The 15,758-nt window shown below is 42.2% G+C and overlaps 1 long non-coding RNA gene across 1 annotated transcript in view; it reads right to left on the reverse strand.

Moving 5' to 3' along the window:
• Positions 1–631: 631 nt before the first annotated feature.
• Positions 632–15,758, reverse strand: part of LOC114106507 (uncharacterized) — a 100,996-nt gene continuing 85,869 nt past the window's right edge. Inside the window, exons 10-11 of the long non-coding RNA XR_003585203.2 lie at positions 3,536–3,606; positions 632–3,200 (exon numbers count right to left, since the gene is read on the reverse strand). This is a non-coding gene — a long non-coding RNA (uncharacterized lncRNA). The remainder of the gene's footprint in view (positions 3,201–3,535; positions 3,607–15,758) is intronic.

The following is a 15,758-nucleotide window of genomic DNA, read 5'->3' on the forward strand; positions in this document are numbered from 1 at the left end:
TTTACATTGACTGAAGTATATGCGAGAAGGTATAGTGCAAGTGGCTAGCCAAAAACTGGAGGCCTGGTAACTGCCTTCAGGAATTCCCAGCCTAGTGACTTGAAACAGGCAGAAGATAAATACAGTGTCACAGCACAGAAGACCAATAATAGGAGGCGTGTGTGTGTGGTGTATGTGTGTGTGTGTGTGTGTGTGTGTGTACACGGGTTGAGGAAACAGGTCAGACCACGTCATCTCTTTTTATCAGATGAGGAAACAGACTCAAGAGATAGGCCATCCCAAATTTTCACAGCTAACAAATGTTAGGGTTAGAATTTAAACCCTGCTCTTGGTCTTGATCCTACTGCTCTTCCCCCTATACCAAGGCATGGCTTGGTGGACTTTTTGATTCACACATCTGCCTGTATGTGCTTTTTTTTTGGTACCGGAGATTGAACCTAGGGGTGCTTAACCATTGAGCCATGTTCCTAGCTCTTTAGCTCTTTTTAATATTTTATTTAGAGTCAGGGTCTCATTGAGTTGCAATTGCTAAGTTGTTCAGGCTGGCACTGAACTTTCAATCCTCCTGCCTCAGGCCCCCAAGCTTCTGGAGTTTGTGTTCTGTTGCTGTAACAAAATACCTGAGACCAGGTAATAATATAAAGAATAGAAGTTTATTTGGCTCCTGTTTCTGGAGGCTGAGATGTCCAAGAGCATGGCATGCAATTTGTGAGGGCATTCTTGCTGCATTACAACAGGGCAAAGAGCATTACCACATGGCAAGACAGAACAAGCATGCTCTCCAGAGTCTGACTTGCATATCCTACAAAGTCACCAATGCCATCTTTGGGACCTCACCCTCATGATCTCATTTAATCCTTACATCCCTAAGGCCCTACCTCCCAAATACTACAAATATGAGTTTAAGGATTAAGTTTCAAACACATAAAATTCTGGGGGGGATACATTCAAATCATATCACTGTTCAGCCAAATCATCCATTCCCTGAGGCTGAGTTCTACACTCAGTTTGGGTCCAGCTCTGACAGAGATGTGACCCAGCATTCTAACTCACCAGCTGCCCGTTATTCTCCCAGATCACTCTCTGGTCCTTGTTCAGCTGGGTCATTTCTGGAAGAGTAGTAAGTAGTAAGTGAGGGCAAACACTGGCCTTACACACTGGACACTGAGGAACACCAATGACCATGTTATATGGTGTGAATAGCAGGCAGTGTCTGTGCCAGCCCTATCATTCAGGAGGCTGACTTGAGAGCATGGTGAAGACTCCTGTCAGGAATGTGAGAACAGCTACCAGAGAGTAAATAACTGTTACTATCTCTTATTAGTATATCCTTTCATATACATCTGCTTTGGATCCTCCAATTACCCCAGGATAGAGTTTCCTATTTTATAGATGAGAAGACTGAAACTTAGAAAGGAGCAATGGTTTTTCTGAGGGAAGGGATGGTAAAAAGACTGCAAGCCAGGAATCAACCATTATATATTCATATATATATTTTTAGTTGTCAAAGGATCTTTATTTACTTATATGCGGTGCTGAGAATTGAACCCTGTGCCTCACACATGCCAGGCCAGTGCTCTACCACTGAGCCATGACCCAAGACCATATTCATATATATTAACAAAACTACTCCTTTGAAGTCTCTATGTGCAGCATCAATAGCTGCATCTTAGGAGTTGCAAAAAAAGTTCAGATGAATTTTGTGTGCAAAGGATCTGAGTTGGTAAAGTCTGTTAAGTTCTAGGGACTGAACAATAGCAAGGATGGATATAGAAAGAGCCCATAGGACCCGGTTGCACAGGGCATGTGGGCTGCATCTTAAGTTCTTGTTTTTAGCAGTAGTTAGGGATCAAACCCAGAGACTCAAGCATGCTGGGCAAGAACTTAGCTACAACTGTAGCCCTGAATCTAAGATTTTTGAAGTTCATGTCATTAAAGAATCCTAAATAAGTGGCAGGCAAAATTGGAGTAGTTTTTAAAAATATGCCTCCAATTTCCTAGTGAACGTGATCTGAAGTGAAAGTAGAGGCAAAGGAAGGCTGGACTTTGAAGTGGATAGATTTGCAAGGTACTGAGGAGGTAAATCAACAGGGCATGCGTTTAACTCCAGGTGAAGAGAGGAAGAGGGAGAAGTGTTTGTAAATGCAACCATCTCCCCTCTGGCCTGTGACCCTCATCACCTGAGCAGATCAGTGCAGAGTGCTGATGTTGAGGCATCATGCTGAGTCATGCTCTATTGAAACAGTGGGACCTAAACCGAAGTTGAGTTAAACAGAGGCTTTCCTTAATCATTTTTCAGAATGTTATGATGTCTGCATTAAAGAACTGGGCTCACCCATTCGGCAAGATCTACCTCCGACAGCACAAGCCTATGGTAAGTTACCTAGTGTGTTGTACTTTCTGCTCACTAGTCCTGACTGGAAGAAGCCTTGCTCCTGCTTGAGGGCCTGTGAAATCAAATCTCTATCAGCTCACAGCCACTCTCAAAGTCAGTACATTCTGAAATCTTCATGATCTGCATCTACTGCATTGACCTGGAATGATGCCGAGCCCAGAGTGGAACTGCTGTGGTTGGGAATGAGTCTGGGGACAGAGGCTGTAAGTGAAGCTTTATTGGCTTCTAATAAGTACAGGTATATACAGTTTGTATGAGTCTATGTTATATTATTTCACTTAATTCTATTCATACTGTGCACACTCCTGGACATGAAGCAGCAGATTCTGCTCTTATTACTCCACAGACAGTGGAGAAAAAGGATGCTGACAGGAGCCATTCCTTCTCCAAAGACATTCATGGGGGCTGCCTGCCCCCTTTCCCAGACACTGAAGCCCTCCCACAGAAAATCTGTGCCTCCCACCTGCTCTGGGCACTTGCTGACAGAATCTGGGTGGTGGTAGCAGCAGCAGCTGCTTCCCAAGTCTTTCTCCTGAGTAGAATAGAATACTTGTGGGAGAGCCAAAAAGAAGCAAGGGCTCCCACTAACTAGCAGAGGCAAACTGATAACCTGATCCTTAGAGCCTGACAGGAATCCTCTGCCCTTGAATGGCCTGGATTCTTTTGGGCCGAGTGGCCTGGATTCATGGGGCACTGGTGTGCATCTTGTTCAGGCAACTTGTTCATAACATAACCAGCCAGTTATTGCAGTTGGTGCAGAAGTCAGTGAACTCCTTCAGTAGCTTATCAGCAAACTTCTTGGTCCCTGTGGGGCAAAAACAATTTGTCTTGGTGAGCATCGTTCTGTAGTTCCAGCTGTAACTGACCTATCCGCATGGAACATATTCTGGTTGGTGCAGATGGTGAAGTCCCACCACTGCAGCTCAACCAAGCAACCTATATTTGGAGTAGGGCAGCTGCAGAAACGGTGTTCCTAAAGGGAAAGGACACCAGGAGGGCACCTGCAGATGGCTGAGGTGCTTCTTCCACCACAGGATTGGTGTAGGGGAAGAGACTTCTGTGAAGAGGCCCAGGCACCCCAGGGCTCATGCCCCTGCCTCGGGGTCCCACCTAATCAACTTTTTATCCATAGTTCCTCACCTGTAACATGGGTGTCCTAAGGCTTATTCTCAGCAGAAAGTTAAAAGCAGAGGTAGAATATTTATCTTGTCCTAAAGGAAGGACAGAAAGGCACATATTATAGGCTAATCAGACTCTCTGCCTGAGTTAAAGGAATCTGGAATGATCTCATTTAAGATGACTCTGCAGACTGCTTATTTTTGTCCTCTACCCTCTCCAACCTTTACGTCTTCTGACACTGTGACTCTTCTGCTCTCCTGCTCACCACCTTTCATCTCCCAGGTCCTCCGTGTTACTTCAGTGAATGAAAGCCCTCCTACCTGCTCTATTCTTCATCCAGCCAAATCTCTCCTGCCATATCCCCCAGATGCCCCAGCAGCACTCCCTACAGTGCATTCTCCCCTGTGTCACCCCGGGCCTTCCCTCTGCCTCTTGCTGGAATCTATCCACCCACATACATTCCTCATCTTAATTTACCTAACTACACCTCTCTCCCTTTTCCCAGTGTTCTCAGGCTAACATGTAGAAGTTTCTCAATAAAGGCCTTGAATTGAAATGAAATGAAGTATCTTAATTGAAATCCTTTCTTTAAAAGTGAGGAAGAACAACTTGAGGCTATTAGTTTTGCTGTGTTCTGGAAATGGGCAAGAGGAGCCATTATTCATCTGTGACTTGTTCTGTTCTCCTGCTCATCTATGGCTTGTACTATTCCTGGTTCTTCTATTTCCATAAAGCACATTTATTATAGACCTACCTGCTAAGAGCTGTAAAAAGGACTTGCTAACAGATGTGGCTCCTGCCCTCTAAGTCTGAGGAGTTTATGTAACAAAGGCAGTGATGTAGGCAGAGCTAAAGGAGGTAAACTGCCTGTCTCCTATCCTGGGCTGAGCTCCCTAAGAGGGGGTGTGTTGTAGCCTCTATCCAAGCTGCTGGCATTACTCTGATATTCTATAAGAATTTACCAAAGAACACATGAAGTCAAATGTGCAAATTAAATGGATAGGCAAATGTGCACTGCAAACTTCTTCATCTACAGGCTGCTTCCATCATTATAGGAATGGTCTGGATTTTGTCTCTGCTTTCTGTCTATTTTCCAGTCAAGCCTACTGATTTACTCAGCATGGATCAGCCTCACCAGGGTATTCTTCCCTCATTTCTTTGTTAGATTATCAGGAACATCTTTATTTTAAACAAACAAACAAACAAACAACAACATAATTTAATCACATTACTTTCTGTCTCCCTTTCCACTTGAGAAGAATGCAATTCAGGATTGCAATGAAGGCCAGGGGCTCCTGCCAGGGAAGAGGCTATAGCAATCAAACACAACTGCTCAGATGAAGATGAAGGAGCTGGGAGTCACAGCAGAGGGGATCCAGGGAAGATGGACACTTCTACTTTGTCGGTGGTGGACCTGTGTATGAGGAGCTTATATAAGGAAGTCAGTGATGTAGGCAGTCTACATCCTCAGATCTGTGGATGGGCTAATGAGTCATTTCAGAGCCACATTCCCACTAAGAGTTCCACTCCATGCAAAACTGTCAAAAAAAAAAAAAAAAAAAAAAAAAACAGCTACTCTGGGCAAGGCACTGTGCTAAGCATTGTAGAATGAAACAAAAAAATGAGAAAAATATATCCCTTTGCCCTCTAGGAGTCTCAAGTCAGTGTAATAGATTAACAGAATGCCCGGGAGAAATGGAAGCAAGAATGCAGAGGGGAGGAACCTGGTGAGGGAAGATTCTGACAGGTGTTGAAGGAACAGGGGCTCGGTTACAAGGTGCAAGGTGACACCCAGTAGAGTGGTACAGTGATACAAGGAACTTGGAAGACACATGGGGAAATCAGAGGTGGGTCAGTGAAGATGAAGAGTAAAGGGCAACAATTTAGAGAAAATATGACCAGAATCTGGGCTGAGGGAGACCCAGAAGAGAATACTGTGAAGATGGTGGGGAGGCAGATTTGGCACACAGAGGTCACATCTCAGAGATATCGTCAATGTAGTGCAACGATTGCCTGATGAGGCACCAGGCAAGCTGCTTACAAACTCTTCAATGAGCTGGGGTCTTCCTAATGACTGATGTTCTCTGTGGTCTCACAGGTGGGCCCAATAATTTTGTTCAGGGAGTGAAAATGAAGGCTCTGAATTCCAGAACTTGCTATGGAACTTCCACAGCTCAAGCAGATGCTGGTGGAAGGGAGGATGGGCCAGGCCTGTCTGCTTCCCAATTCAAGGGCCTTTTCCACTGACCACTATGCACCTTCTGCTCTGCCCCAAATCTATACCCTCTTATGGGAAGGTGGAAGTCAGGGAAACATTCATCCCACAGTCTTTTCTAAGCACCTGAACTAGGTCTAGACATTCTAGTCAGAATAAGGTCTAAAGCATGCCAGAGCCAAGGTTTAGACTGAGGCTGAGGCTGAAGAGTCTGGATTTCATTGTGTGGCTGTGTGAGTGCAGGGGTGTGGGTTAGGGGTGACAACAGTTGAAGATATCTGAACAAGATGATATGATATTGATGAAGGTATAGCAAGAAGGCTACTAAAGGAAGAATAGGAGGCTTTGTTTTCACCATGGTTAATATGAAGTAGCAACTGGATACTGACTTGGTGAAACCTGGAGACAGTGTGGTTTGCTGCTCTGGTCTGTGGGAGACAGCTGAGTTTAGGGAAGGCTTTCCCTGGCACACACATTAGGTGTCAAGAAATAACTTCAACTATTGCTTTTTAACCATTCAGTGTCTTTTCAATATGGTTGAAGGTCTCATGACAAAATTTACAAATTTTCATTTCACATTATCTTCTGGATAGTTTGGCTCAGGCTCTTGTTGGAGGCCAAGGAGAAAGCTCTAAAATCTTCCCTCAATGGGAAGAAAGCAATGAGGTCTGAAAAACAACTACAGAATCTGGCAGAAACCAAGGCAAAGAATCCTGTTGGAGATAAGCAGCTAATTTGTCATCAGTAGAAGAGATCCCTTTCCCCAGGAACAAAACAAATAGGGTTTCACTTTGTTAGCTGCTATTCCTATCCAATAAACAATGATTCCTTCCTACTACTACTTCTTGCTAACAAACCTGTGTGCAATGACTTCCTGAAAAAAGGTACATTTCAATCCCAAAGTTTCTGATTCTAAGCCTGAAAGGAAAAAAAAAATATTCAGGCTGATTTGTGATCATAAGGTTTGTAATTCTGCCTGAAACTGGGCTTCTGCACCCCTCACTACTCTTGGCAATTATTTCTCACTAAGCCTATGCTCTGCTTTCCCACACTACCTGTTTGGGGAAAGAGCAGCCTCCATCCCAAGGTCAATGAAAGGACAGAAGTGTGTTCATTATCCCTTCCGTTAAGCTATAGCAGGGTCTAGAAATGCAATGAGTCCTCAGGAGCCAATGTGAGCTGCCAGAACTCAATATAAGACTAACTGTAATGTTATTCTATGCCAAAAACTGAAAGGTGCATATTAAAGTACAAATACATGCTTCTAAGGAACAACGGCAACAACAATAACAACTATGCATGTTTTTATATTATCAATCTTTCATTTCCCTATAGGGAAAAATATTATAAGCTTCACTTTAGGGATAGGGAAATTGAAACAATTTACTTGTTTCAATTTCAAATCGAATTTACTTGTTTCAAATTCAAATTCAATTTCAAAATGAATTTTTGACAAGTAAATTTTTTTGGGAGGGAACAGAGCTTGCTGGTCTCCTCCCATCACCCATTGCATTGTTCTGTCTTGCTCCTTCTGCAGGGCTGCTGCCATGGACTAAGGGCTAAGTGATGTGAGAAGACTGAGCAGACTGTCACATAGCAACAGGCAGCAGAGCCAGGGCTGCTTTGCGGTGGAGTTGCTGTGGGCTGGGATGGTTATTGCACAGACATCCCAAAGACTAGGGGTTCCTCTGGGGGCTCTATTACTCTTCCATATTTGGAACTTTCCATCTAATATAGATTTGAAGATTCTGGACATGTAAAGAATAAAAGGAAAAGGGCTTTAGATTTAATAGAAAAGCACATACACACAGAACACAAACCTGTCAGATTTTTAAAATTCTGAATTCACTGTTACAGGAAACAGAGAGAATTAGAGTTATAGAAGCAAGAAAATTGATTTTTAGATTTGAGTTCTTATTCCTTTAAACTAGGACTCCTTTCTTTAGCTGTAACCATGGCAACTAACAGAGGATTCTGATCTTAAAGACTGGGTTACAACTGGCAGGAAAAAACATCAACTTGCACAAAAATGTCCTCTATTGCCAGCCCTGTGAGCAATTCTGTGCTGTTACACTGAGTGTGGAAAGCTCCAGGGTCTATAGGGGGAAGAAGCTCCAGGGTCTATAGGGGGAAGATCCTTTGTCCCCTAATATATTAATAACATTACAAGGAGCTGCCTGGCTTAAAATTGTCTAACAGGAACACAATCATCCTGCATTTCAGGACTGCATAAATGGTTTTCTCTCAGCCATGTTGTGAAGCTAAATGAGAATTTGTGTGTGAAGGAAATTCTGTAAATCTATGTATCTCAGAATTCATGGTCTCTGGCAGGGAGGGGTCTGTGGGGCTCACCTGGAATACAAAAATGTCTTCCAAGTTGTAAACAAAGAATATACACAGATGGGCCTTTGGAAGTAAAGCTGTTTGCTCCTATAGGGCAGTCTGTCTCATGAAAAGTACAGGGATACTTAACTTGGTCTGCACCACCTGGCAAGACCTCTTCATTCTCTGGACTGGTTTTCTGCTACCAGTCATGACAGAGACTTACATGGGCACAGGAAGAAAGCATATCCCTTACATCAAAAGTTACTTATTTCAAATTTATAATTTTTATACCTGAGGGCTTCTGATGTATTAGCATCAACTCTCACTTTTCATTCTGAAAAATATAATCTATGAACTCATTGGAGGATTTTTAGGAGCTATATATATGCTCACCTGCAATGAATGCATGTATATAAAAAGTGATGTGCTGTGTAAAGCAGAGCTCCTCCTGTGATCTGTCCTAAACCTGGTGTCCTAGGGCTGAATGATAGGTTGGGATGGGCCCCATGTGCCACCTTTCTGATTGACAACCCTGCTCCAGAGGGAATGATTCTGAACTGGATCCTGCTGTCTTCTGAGCCTCCTCCCTGCTGTGCTTTGTATTCCTTGAGATGCAGGAATTGAACCACATACAGGGTTTCAGGGGCTGACACATCACAGCTTTGCACAATAAGACACTATTTTCTGTTTTTTTTTCCCCCAACACCCCCATTTTTGGTCCCTTTGCACTGAACAGCATATACAAGCCTCTCAGGAGGTTCAAATCCTTGCAGCCCAGACCAGTTAGGCTGGAGCACATGAAGGGAGGGGGTGGGAGGACAGCAGTAATGCTACAGAGTTACAGTGCACAACACCCTCTCTCACCCATGGCTCCAGGACTTAAGATGGCCTTCCTGCGTTAAGAAGGCAGCTCTAGCTAATTTCACTGTAGGAATAAGGAATTCGAGGCTCAGAAATATTGTGATTTTTTTTCTGGGGTTACCTATCCACCAATTGAAGAACTAAAGTGGAAATTCAGATGCCTCTGGGCCCTTATACAAAGGCTCTCCCTTTTCACTAGCCTGTGTTGATTAGATACCCAGAGAGATGTCCTTTGAGGGAAGTATTTTACTCACTGAGACAGAATCTCCAGAGGAAAGTAGCTCTTAGTATCTAACAGGCTTGTTGCCCTCCTTGAGCAAGTAGCTGAAGAGCTGGGCTAGAAGAGAATTATCATATAGGTAACTGGGCAGTGCAAAAGGACCCTCCAAAATTGGGACCAACAAAAAGCCACCAGAAGTGGCTTTTGATGTCAACTTTTGACTTGGTGAAAAGTACAGAAACAGTGCCACCTCTAAATTCTTTCAGACAAGAGAAATACTTTGTAAGGAGTAGACCCTAGAGAGCAGTGGCATGCATTGTGATTGACATATTCATTTATCCATATCCACTGGCTCCAAACAGGCCTTGGATAGGAAAAAAAATACAGTTTCACTTCCTGATGAATATTTGGAAAAATGTGAGGTAAACACAAGCTCCTCCTCCTGGCCTATATTTCTGCAACTTCAATGTTTCTTGTGCAAAGAACGTACTGGAGAGAATCTGAAACCCTTCATATTCTGTGGGATGTTGGAGGAAGATCATAGCATACAGATTACATCCTTCTAATTTTGTCTTGTACCAGGAATTTAATAAGTCCAAAGCATCAAATAGGAAAACAATTCACTCAGATTTGCTGAGAAGAACATGATATAGGGTGGAAGATGACTGGTGGCCTCTGGCCACAAGTGACCAGCACTGACATTCAGAATGAGAGTCACTCTTAGGAAACTTCCCAAAGTCATCTGCCTGAAGACCAGGAACAAGAGTTTAATGGCCCCCCTAAAGACAAACTTCCCATCAATATAATTTTTCTACATAAGAGTGGCAATTTTCTAGTTTTTGAGATACTTTTTTAAAACATAAAGCTGATGTATAGTTTTTTTGTAATGGTGCATTATTATTGTACATAATAGTTGAATTCATTATACCATATTTGTACATGCACATAACATAAAAAACTGATGTATTTTTAAAAAAGAAAAGAAAAAGTGGGGGCTGTGGGTATAGCTTAGTAGCTGAGTGCTTTCCTAGCATCCTGGAGACCCTGGTTCAATCCATAGTACTGGCAAAAAAAAGTGATGAATATGGATATGGCTCTGGGATACAGATGGGATTTATGTCAACTGTTTTATTTGTTTGTTTATTTATTTTTCAGACAGGGTCTGGGTGTGTTGCTACTCAGGTTGGTCTCAAATATGTAAGAACAAATAATTCTCCCACCTCAGACTCCAAGTAGCTCACAACTACAAGTACAACATTATTTTAAACAGACATAAGCAGGCACAGTAGTTCATGACTGCAGTCCCCAGTATGATGCAGGAGGATTACTTGAGCCAGGATTTGGAAGCTTAGCCTGAGCAATATAGTGAGATCTGTGAAAGAACCAAACCAAACCAAACCGAACCACTGCAATAACAAAAAAAGCAGTTTGACTTAAATATGATTATGTAAATAACTGAAGGGATTTACTTTTAGTTTCTTCCTCCCAGAAACCCTCCTAATATAAAACATACAACCATAACAACAAAACCAAAATCTCTGATTTAGCCAAATTAATTTCTAAGACAGTAAACAAGTTTTTATTTTAGGAAATATTTATCTTTATAAAACCTGATATACAATAAATGTGGACATTGCATTAAAATGATAATGATTACATAAAATAAAAAGGACTGGGGCTTTAGCTCAGAGGCAGAGCACTTACCTAGAATGCACCAGACCCTGGGTTCAATCCCCAGTATGGCTAGGAATAAAACCAACTTTATTTATAAAATCAGATGGCTTTTTAGGGCACTTAAACCATTCTTTATGATATTATAAAGGTAGATAAATGTCATATATTTGTCCAAACCCGCAGATTGTGCAACACCAAGAATGAACCCTAATGTAAACCATGGACTTCAGATGATAATGATTTGTCAATGTAGGTTCATGATTGTAAGGAATGTCACTCTGGTGGGGGATGTTGATATTCGGGGAAGCTGGTTGTAGGGAAGAAGGCAGGTAGGAAAGATATGAAAATTTTCTGCGGCTTTAAAATTCATCTTTAAAAAATGAGCAATTATAGAACAAATGGTAAGTCAAATTTGGCTAGTTAAGCTGTAGTTTGCCTCTACTTACTCCAATGCAATCCCTTCATTTACAGGAAGAAAACGGCAGTACAAGAGGGGAGATCCCTTGGCCAAAATATGGAGTCAGAAACTCAGTCAACTGAACCCCAGATCTTCTGATTCCAGTTAGCCATAAGAGAACACAAGGAGAATCAGTTCAGGCCTTGATGAGGAGGAAGTCTTGCTTTTTTGGTTTCAACCAGAAAGGCATTAGTTCTAAAATCTTTTCTCAATAAGTAAAACATTATATTGAAGTTTAACACCCTGTTCCATCATCCACATGTCACTGAAGGATTCTGGCTCAGTACCAAACTTGCTCTCCTATCTGGGATCCCTGCTCAGAAATTCTGCTCAACCCAAGATAGTGATATTTTGGAGATGAGACAGAAAATCAACTTCCTGACAAGAGTAAAGTCCTGAAATAGGTCAGAAGTTAAAAAAGGCCAGGGTTTTGTTCTGCTTGCCAGGACATTGTCACATCCAGGGTTTACATAAATGAAGGTCTGTCCCTCATTGTCCCCATCCTCATGTGTTCAATGGTTTCTCTCATCTGAAGTACTCATCTTAGACCTGGGTTTTGCAGGTAGAAGCACTGAATGGCATTCTCTCTGACAAGGATAAAATAGCTCTTGAGTCAGCAGTTTCAATGAGCTGCTGCTGATAGGCAGAGGAGTGTCACCTAAGGCACTGAACAGCACCTAGTCAAACTTATATTCAGTGTCAGGTGTACAGGAGAACATACAAAATGAGGAAAGATCTGGATTTGGAGTTGGAAGACCTAAATCCTGCCAATTACTTGCATATGTTTCTGAAAATGTAGCTCTGATTTATTTCTTTGTCTCCAAACTAAGAGGTGATAGCTCAGTTGCTTCACAGAGCAGGGGTGAGGACCAAGTGAAACATGGCAGAGAAGGGATTAGAGATGTCCTCTCTTACCTTCTCCTTCAGCCACCTCACTTCTATCTCTGCTCCTAGTTTAAGCCAGGAGCTTGCCAATGTTCACAGTGAGGCCTGTTCATGACTCCATGAATACCATCCATTATACTTAAGGCACTTGGAACATTTACTTGGCCACTCTGATCCTAAAAAGCTCAACAAAGCTAAACTCTGTCTCTGTTTTATATTTCTGATTCATGACACTGTTGGAGTATCCCTTTATTTCAAGTTCAAAGCACAGAAATCTTTGCTCTCTAGTCTTGAACACTGTATTCCTCCTTATGTAAAAAGCACCAATAAAAAACAAGCGTACTCCATAATCATCAGCAGTGACCATACATATCTCTTCTCTTTCATCTGGCATGTTGAGTTTAGCACAGACTGGTCTAGAGAAGCCCAAGGCAGTATACTGATCAGCCAAGTGGTTATATGTTTAAGATATCACTGGTTTCATACTTCAGAGGTCAGATCTGACAGTACAGATGCTTCCAAAAAGTTTGCAGGGTTGACAAAGGTGTGAGACCACCTGAGATGAAGTCATTCCTCGAGTTCCATGGAAACCAACTTATTCATCTTGGGGACATAGAGATATATGGAGTCCAATAAATATATGCAAACTTGGGGGGAGAACAGATTGAGACCCAGGTAAGAGCCAGGGTGCTATTAATGACTCAGGGAAAGGATCTGTCACTGAAGGAGAATGAACATAATCCAGGGAAAGGGACTGAAACCCAGCACAACTGCTAGAACCACCAGATAATGAAGTGGGTGGTCTTAGGAGTGAGTGCCATGTCAAAGGTGTTTTCAAAGAGGAGCTAGCTCCCACTAACCTGGAGTGCTTTGGAAAAGAAGCAAGGTTAGGGTTTGGACATAGGTACTCTATAGTCCTTCCTGACCCTGATATCCAGCATGTCATCAAGAAAAGATTGAGAAGTAGAAGACCCGTGAGTGGGTTTAAGGCATGTGACTGCTTCTTCAAGAGTCAGATGCCCCTGGAGCTTCTCAGCTCAGCAACACAGGGTCATAGTGGTAGGGAAGTGGGAGCTACCACAGGTGAAGTCAGAGATGACCATGTGCTGACATCAAGAATTTCAAAACAACTTTCCACTAGTAAGAGCCGACTGAGAATAAGAAGCATTTAAAAAGGAGGATATAAAAAATAAACACACATGAAAAAAAATGAATAGGTCACATATGATACATAGGCTGTTTTCCTATCATGAATAATGTTATTTCCCACCTCCCCTAGGAAAGATAACTCAATTTAAAGACAATAGATTAGGCTGGGATATAGCTCAGTGGGAGAGTGCTTGCCTAATGTGTGAGCTTTTGAGTTTCAAACCCAGCATCACAGTAAATAAATAAACACAATAGATCTTTCTCACTTAAGTAAATGACAAAGTAAACTCTATATTCTAACCTGGAAAAAGACTGAGGAGAAACATCCCAAATCCTAACACAAAGATCAGAGAGCTGTCACTGGACATAATTAGCTGTAATAAGGTCATATCAAGTTTAAAAGGAAAAAAAAAAGTTATTTCCTGTGGGAAGGGTGATCAATAGGAGGCTGATAGAATAAGACTCCTCTGTAACAACCATGGAAGCTGTTGAAAAGCTAATAAAAGAATGTTTCCCCAGAAAATATACACACATGCAAAATCCTGCCTAGTTTCAGATTCACTGACAGATCCCAGTGAGCAATACCTGTCCAATCAACTAACTGCTATGGATAAATCCTTTTCCCTTCCTACTCTCCCTTGGTTTTGAATAGTGACTTATTTATTTATTTTTTTGTCATTCTCTAAGCACTAAGAACCAAAGCTCATCTGAGATGACCTGAATGCCGTCTTGAGCAGAAGGTTGTGGCACTCAGGAGAGGACTTTTCTAGCCTACAGAAGGAGAGGACTTTGGGGGCTAGAGTTGTGGCTCAGTGGTAAAGTGCTTGCCTAGGACGCATGGGGCACTAGGTTCGATCCTTAACACTACATAAATATAAAGATATTGTGTCAACCTAAAACTAAAAAATAAATATTTTTTTTTAAAAAGGAGAGGACTTTGGTAAGGAGGATGTTTGGATGGACACTGTCAAGAGAGCCTTCAGAACCTAAATAATGCAAAGGTGGCAATATTGGAAGCATTTCCCAGAAGCAATAACTCTAACCAAGGAGCAAGTGCTGCAAACAGGCTGGAACCATGCACCTCTCTACTTATCTGTTCACAGGGAAAGGACCAGGCATACATCTAGGAGGTAGGCAGCTTGTCTATTCCCAGGCTGGTAGTGTTTTCTACAGAATGAATGACAGAACTACTATTATCTTTATGAAAAACTGAGAATTTATTGCTTATGTAGAAGGTTTGCAGACTCTAAACCTAACATTCCAAATGCAATTTTCCCCAATTCTGACAAAATACATTTGTTCATATTTTTTCATATATTCAACAAGTATTGATGGAAACTGACTATTCATCAAGTACTGTTTTAGGAGTAGGGACAGCCAGTGAATAAAACAAAGATCATAACAGAGCTTAAGTCCTCGTGGAAGTAGAGAATCACACAAGCTTTACAAATACACAATGTCCAGAGTTGATAAGAGCAAAACAGACAGAGGGTGGGTATCAGGGGCCTGAAGAGCATAGGGTGGAGTCATGGAAGGTCTCACATGTGAGCTTGAAGGGTGGGAGGGAGCCCTGAGGACATCTAGGGGAATGGTATCTCAAGTAGAAGAAAGGGCTAGAAGCAGAAGTGTGCTTGGTGTGTTGGCCCATGTGCATAAAAGTCAGTGTGAATAGCAAAGTGCATGAGAGGTCCACAGGAGATGGGACAGAGTGAGTAGCCCACATGAGGTAGAGTCTGAGGGCTGCTTAAGACTGGCTTTTATTCCTAGTAAAATGGGAGCCACAAGAGGATGATGCCAGAAGAGGCACATGATCCCATTTATAATGTGGGGTCTCTCTGGCTCGTGCGTAGAAAGTAGAATATGGGGAATGAAGACGTCAAGAGGTGACTGCAGGAGATGATGCTGGCTCTAGTAAAACACCAAAGGAAAGAACTGTTCAATTCTGGGTCTATATTGAAGGCAGATAAAAGGAAGATAGAACTTGATGATGGAATGGATACAGGGTAGGAGATAAAGAAGAACATGAAGATGACTGAGCTTCCTGGCCTAAGTAATCAGAATGAGAAGGGAATGTTAAGGGAGAAGATGTATGGCGGTAGGGCAGTAAAGCAGAGCTTTGAACACTGTACATCCACCATATAACTGACAGTCAAGGAGAAAGATGTCTCAAACTGGATGGCATGGCTGGGATACAGATTGAAATTTAGGAGTGGTCAGTCTCTGGGTAATGAAGGACACTGGACTGAACAAGATATATTAGGCTATAGAGATAGAGGCCCAGAGAGGGCTTTACCAGCCTATGGAAGGAGGTTTGCTTGCTACAATGTTGAAAGATCAGGTTACTGAAAAGAAATCGGCAAAGGAGATTGGACAAGAAGGAGAATTGAGAGGGAGCAGTGACTATCTTAAAAGCCAAGTGGGGACATCATATGAAGGAGGAGTCAAGTGTTATCAGACA

Source organism: Marmota flaviventris, chromosome 1 (genome assembly GCF_047511675.1).
Source record: "Marmota flaviventris isolate mMarFla1 chromosome 1, mMarFla1.hap1, whole genome shotgun sequence".
In the NCBI taxonomy this organism is placed as follows: Eukaryota; Metazoa; Chordata; class Mammalia; order Rodentia; family Sciuridae; genus Marmota; species Marmota flaviventris.